The sequence below is a fragment of the Pseudophryne corroboree genome, chromosome 2 (assembly GCF_028390025.1).
Source record: "Pseudophryne corroboree isolate aPseCor3 chromosome 2, aPseCor3.hap2, whole genome shotgun sequence".
NCBI lineage: Eukaryota > Metazoa > Chordata > Amphibia > Anura > Myobatrachidae > Pseudophryne > Pseudophryne corroboree.
In genome coordinates, this window is record NC_086445.1 from 960832236 (window position 1) to 960839376 (window position 7141).

Sequence of the window (7141 nt, forward strand, 5' to 3'; positions counted from 1 at the left end):
AGACACAGTACAGTGCGGTAGTTCACGGCTGTGGCTACCTCTGTGTCGGCACTCGGCAGCCCGTCCATAATTGTATATACCACCTAACCGTGGTTTTTTTTTCTTTCTTTATAGTCATACTAGTTACGAGTATACTATCTCTTTATCAACCAGTCTATATTAGCAGCAGACACAGTACAGTGCGGTAGTTCACGGCTGTGGCTACCTCTGTGTCGGCACTCGGCAGCCCGTCCATAATTGTATATACCACCTAACCGTGGTTTTTTTTTCTTTCTTTATACATACATACTAGTTACGAGTATACTATCTCTTTATCAACCAGTCTATATTAGCAGCAGACACAGTACAGTGCGGTAGTTCACGGCTGTGGCTACCTCTGTGTCGGCACTCGGCAGCCCGTCCATAATTGTATATACCACCTAACCGTGGTTTTTTTTTCTTTCTTTATACATACATACTAGTTACGAGTATACTATCTCTTTATCAACCAGTCTATATATTAGCAGCAGACACAGTACAGTGCGGTAGTTCACGGCTGTGGCTACCTCTGTGTCGGCACTCGGCAGCCCGTCCATAATTGTATATACCACCTAACCGTGGTTTTTTTTTCTTTCTTTATACATACATACTAGTTACGAGTATACTATCTCTTTATCAACCAGTCTATATATTAGCAGCAGACACAGTACAGTGCGGTAGTTCACGGCTGTGGCTACCTCTGTGTCGGCACTCGGCAGCCCGTCCATAATTGTATATACCACCTAACCGTGGTTTTTTTTTCTTTCTTTATACATACATACTAGTTACGAGTATACTATCTCTTTATCAACCAGTCTATATATTAGCAGCAGACACAGTACAGTGCGGTAGTTCACGGCTGTGGCTACCTCTGTGTCGGCACTCGGCAGCCCGTCCATAATTGTATATACCACCTAACCGTGGTTTTTTTTTCTTTCTTTATACATACATACTAGTTACGAGTATACTATCTCTTTATCAACCAGTCTATATATTAGCAGCAGACACAGTACAGTGCGGTAGTTCACGGCTGTGGCTACCTCTGTGTCGGCACTCGGCAGCCCGTCGATAATTGTATATACCACCTAACCGTGGTTTTTTTTCTTTCTTTATACATACATACTAGTTACGAGTATACTATCTCTTTATCAACCAGTCTATATATTAGCAGCAGACACAGTACAGTGCGGTAGTTCACGGCTGTGGCTACCTCTGTGTCGGCACTCGGCAGCCCGTCCATAATTGTATATACCACCTAACCGTGGTTTTTTTTTCTTTCTTTATACATACATACTAGTTACGAGTATACTATCTCTTTATCAACCAGTCTATATATTAGCAGCAGACACAGTACAGTGCGGTAGTTCACGGCTGTGGCTACCTCTGTGTCGGCACTCGGCAGCCCGTCCATAATTGTATACTAGTATCCAATCCATCCATCTCCATTGTTTACCTGAGGTGCCTTTTAGTTGTGCCTATTAAAATATGGAGAACAAAAATGTTGAGGTTCCAAAATTAGGGAAAGATCAAGATCCACTTCCACCTCGTGCTGAAGCTGCTGCCACTAGTCATGGCCGAGACGATGAAATGCCAGCAACGTCGTCTGCCAAGGCCGATGCCCAATGTCATAGTACAGAGCATGTCAAATCCAAAACACCAAATATCAGTAAAAAAAGGACTCCAAAACCTAAAATAAAATTGTCGGAGGAGAAGCGTAAACTTGCCAATATGCCATTTACCACACGGAGTGGCAAGGAACGGCTGAGGCCCTGGCCTATGTTCATGGCTAGTGGTTCAGCTTCACATGAGGATGGAAGCACTCAGCCTCTCGCTAGAAAAATGAAAAGACTAAAGCTGGCAAAAGCAGTAGCACCGCAAAGAACTGTGCGTTCTTCGAAATCCCAAATCCACAAGGAGAGTCCGACTCCAATTGTGTCGGTTGCGATGCCTGACCTTCCCAACACTGGACGTGAAGAGCATGCGCCTTCCACCATTTGCACGCCCCCTGCAAGTGATGGAAGGAGCACCCGCAGTCCAGTTCCTGATAGTCAGATTGAAGATGTCAGTGTTGAAGTACACCAGGATGAGGAGGATATGGGTGTTGCTGGCGCTGGGGAGGAAATTGACCAGGAGGATTCTGATGGTGAGGTGGTTTGTTTAAGTCAGGCACCCGGGGAGACACCTGTTGTCCGTGGTAGGAATATGGCCGTTGACATGCCTGGTGAAAATACCAAAAAAATCAGCTCTTCGGTGTGGAAGTATTTCACCAGAAATGCGGACAACAGGTGTCAAGCCGTGTGTTCCCTTTGTCAAGCTGTAATAAGTAGGGGTAAGGACGTTAACCACCTCGGAACATCCTCCCTTATACGTCACCTGCAGCGCATTCATAATAAGTCAGTGACAAGTTCAAAAACTTTGGGTGACAGCGGAAGCAGTCCACTGACCAGTAAATCCCTTCCTCTTGTAACCAAGCTCACGCAAACCACCCCACCAACTCCCTCAGTGTCAATTTCCTCCTTCCCCAGGAATGCCAATAGTCCTGCAGGCAATGTCACTGGCAATTCTGACGAGTCCTCTCCTGCCTGGGATTCCTCCGATGCATCCTTGCGTGTAACGCCTACTGCTGCTGGCGCTGCTGTTGTTGCTGCTGGGAGTCGATGGTCATCCCAGAAGGGAAGTCGTAAGCACACTTTTACTACTTCCACCAAGCAATTGACTGTCCAACAGTCCTTTGCAAGGAAGATGAAATATCACAGCAGTCATCCTGTTGCAAAGCGGATAACTGAGGCCTTGACAACTATGTTGGTGTTAGACGTGCGTCCGGTATCCGCCGTTAGTTCACAGGGAACTAGACAATTTCTTGAGGTAGTGTGCCCCCGTTACCAAATACCATCTAGGTTCCACTTCTCTGGGCAGGCGATACCGAGAATGTACACGGACGTCAGAAAAAGACTCACCAGTGTCCTAAAAAATGCAGTTGTACCCAATGTCCACTTAACCACGGACATGTGGACAAGTGGAGCAGGGCAGGGTCAGGACTATATGACTGTGACAGCCCACTGGGTAGATGTATGGACTCCCGCCGCAAGAACAGCAGCGGCGGCACCAGTAGCAGCATCTCGCAAACGCCAACTCTTTCCTAGGCAGGCTACGCTTTGTATCACCGGTTTCCAGAATACGCACACAGCTGAAAACCTCTTACGGCAACTGAGGAAGATCATCGCGGAATGGCTTACCCCAATTGGACTCTCCTGTGGATTTGTGGCATCGGACAACGCCAGCAATATTGTGTGTGCATTAAATCTGGGCCAATTCCAGCACGTCCCATGTTTTGCACATACCTTGAATTTGGTGGTGCAGAATTTTAAAAAAAACGACAGGGGCGTGCAAGAGATGCTGTCGGTGGCCAGAAGAATTGCGGGACACTTTCGGCGTACAGGCACCACGTACAGAAAACTGGAGCACCACCAAAAACTACTGAACCTGCCCTGCCATCATCTGAAGCAAGAAGTGGTAACGAGGTGGAATTCAACCCTGTATATGCTTCAGAGGTTGGAGGAGCAGCAAAAGGCCATTCAAGCCTATACAATTGAGCACGATATAGGAGGTGGGATGCACCTGTCTCAAGCGCAGTGGAGAATGATTTCAACGTTGTGCAAGGTTCTGATGCCCTTTGAACTTGCCACACGTGAAGTCAGTTCAGACACTGCCAGCCTGAGTCAGGTCATTCCCCTCATCAGGCTTTTGCAGAAGAAGCTGGAGACATTGAAGGAGGAGCTAACACGGAGCGATTCCGCTAGGCATGTGGGACTTGTGGATGGAGCCCTTAATTCGCTTAGCAAGGATTCACGGGTGGTCAATCTGTTGAAATCAGAGCACTACATTTTGGCCACCGTGCTCGATCCTAGATTTAAAGCCTACCTTGGATCTCTCTTTCCGGCAGACACAAGTCTGCTGGGGTTCAAACACCTGCTGGTGAGTAAATTGTCAAGTCAAGCGGAACGCGACCTGTCAACAACATCTCCTCCTTCACATTCTCCCGCAACTGGGGGTGCGAGGAAAAGGCTCAGAATTCCGAGCCCACCCGCTGGCGGTGATGCAGGGCAGTCTGGAGCGACTGCTGATGCTGACATCTGGTCCGGACTGAAGGACCTGACAACGATTACGGACATGTCGTCTACTGTCACTGCATATGATTCTCTCCCCATTGAAAGAATGGTGGAGGATTATATGAGTGACCGCATCCAAGTAGGCACGTCACACAGTCCGTACTTATACTGGCAGGAAAAAGAGGCAATTTGGAGGCCCTTGCACAAACTGGCTTTATTCTACCTAAGTTGCCCTCCCACAAGTGTGTACTCCGAAAGAGTGTTTAGTGCCGCCGCTCACCTTGTCAGCAATCGGCGTACGAGGTTACATCCAGAAAATGTGGAGAAGATGATGTTCATTAAAATGAATTATAATCAATTCCTCCGTGGAGACATTGACCAGCAGCAATTGCCTCCACAAAGTACACAGGGAGCTGAGATGGTGGATTCCAGTGGGGACGAATTGATAATCTGTGAGGAGGGGGATGTACACGGTGATATATCGGAGGATGATGATGAGGTGGACATCTTGCCTCTGTAGAGCCAGTTTGTGCAAGGAGAGATTAATTGCTTCTTTTTTGGTGGGGGTCCAAACCAACCCGTCATATCAGTCACAGTCGTGTGGCAGACCCTGTCACTGAAATGATGGGTTGGTTAAAGTGTGCATGTCCTGTTTATACAACATAAGGGTGGGTGGGAGGGCCCAAGGACAATTCCATCTTGCACCTCTTTTTTCTTTTCTTTTTCTTTGCGTCATGTGCTGTTTGGGGAGGGTTTTTTGGAAGGGACATCCTGCGTGACACTGCAGTGCCACTCCTAGATGGGCCCGGTGTTTGTGTCGGCCACTAGGGTCGCTTATCTTACTCACACAGCTACCTCATTGCGCCTCTTTTTTTCTTTGCGTCATGTGCTGTTTGGGGAGGGTTTTTTGGAAGGGACATCCTGCGTGACACTGCAGTGACACTCCTAGATGGGCCCGGTGTTTGTGTCGGCCACTAGGGTCGCTTATCTTACTCACACAGCTACCTCATTGCGCCTCTTTTTTTCTTTGCGTCATGTGCTGTTTGGGGAGGGTTTTTTGGAAGGGACATCCTGCGTGACACTGCAGTGCCACTCCTAGATGGGCCCGGTGTTTGTGTCGGCCACTAGGGTCGCTAATCTTACTCACACAGCTACCTCATTGCGCCTCTTTTTTTCTTTGCGTCATGTGCTGTTTGGGGAGGGTTTTTTGGAAGGGCCATCCTGCGTGACACTGCAGTGCCACTCCTAGATGGGCCCGGTGTTTGTGTCGGCCACTAGGGTCGCTTATCTTACTCACACAGCGACCTCGGTGCAAATTTTAGGACTAAAAATAATATTGTGAGGTGTGAGGTATTCAGAATAGACTGAAAATGAGTGGAAATTATGGTTTTTGAGGTTAATAATACTTTGGGATCAAAATGACCGCCAAATTCTATGATTTAAGCTGTTTTTTAGGTTTTTTGGAAAAAAACACCCGAATCCAAAACACACCCGAATCCGACAAAAAAAATTCGGTGAGGTTTTGCCAAAACGCGGTCGAACCCAAAACACGGCAGCGGAACCGAACCCAAAACCAAAACACAAAACCCGAAAAATTTCCGGCGCTCATCTCTACAAGAAAGTGGAAGTTTGGAGGTGTTAACTGGGGGGAGGGTGGGGGGTTTACAGGAAGTCGTAGGAAAATGCAGGCGTGCCATGGATGTTTTCGGGGCGTATATCTGTCATCAGCTGTGAGCTTATATGCGCAAAATCATAGCACCTGAGCAGCTACTGCATCATAGCCATAGAGACCAATCCTTAAACTAGTGATGTGCACCGGAAATTTTTCGGGTTTTGTGTTTTGGTTTTGGATTCGGTTCCGCGGCCGTGTTTTGGATTCGGACGTGTTTTGGCAAAACCTCCCTGAAATTTTTTTGTCGGATTCGAGTGTGTTTTGGATTCGGGTTTTTTTTACAAAAACCCCTCAAAAACAGCTTAAATCATAGAATTTGGGGGTCATTTTGATCCCATAGTATTATTAACCTCAATAACCATAATCTCCACTCATTTACAGTCTATTCTGAAAACCTCACACCTCACAATATTATTTTTAGTCCTAAAATTTGCACCGAGGTCGCTGGATGACTAAGCTAAGCGACCCAAGTAGCCGACACAAACACCTGGCCCATCTAGGAGTGGCACTGCAGTGTCAGACAGGATGGCACTTCAAAAAATAGTCCCCAAACAGCACATGATGCAAAGAAATAAAGAGGTGCACCAAGGTCGCTGGATGGCTAAGCTAAGCGACCCAAGTGGCCGACACAAATACCTGGCCCGTCTAGGAGTGGCACTGCAGTGTCAGACAGGATGGCACTTCAAAATATAGTCCCCAAACAGCACATGATGCAAAGAAAAATGAAAGAAAAAAGAGGTGCAAGATGGAATTGTCCTTGGGCCCTTCCACCCACCCTTATGTTGTATAAACAGGACATGCACACTTTAACAAACCCATCATTTCAGCGACAGGGTCTGCCACATGACTGTGTCTGAAATGACTGGTTGGTTTGGGCCCCCACCAAAAAAGAAGCAATCAATCTCTCCTTGCACAAACTGGCTCTACAGAGGCAAGATGTCCACCTCCTCCTCATACTCCGATTCCTCACCCCTTTCACTGTGTACATCCCCCTCCTCACAGATTATTAATTCGTCCCCACTGGAATCCACCATCTCAGGTCCCTGTGTACTTTCTGGAGGCAATTGCTGGTGAATGTCTCCACGGAGGAATTGATTATAATTCATTTTGATGAACATCATCTTCTCCAAATTTTCTGGAAGTAACCTCGTACGCCGATTGCTGACAAGGTGAGCGGCTGCACTAAACACTCTTTCGGAGTACACACTGGAGGGAGGGGCAACTTAGGTAAAATAAAGCCAGTTTCTGCAAAGGCCTCCAAATTGCCTCTTTTTCCTGCCAGTATACGTACGGACTGTCTGACGTGCCTACATGGATGCGGTCACTCATATAATCCTTCACC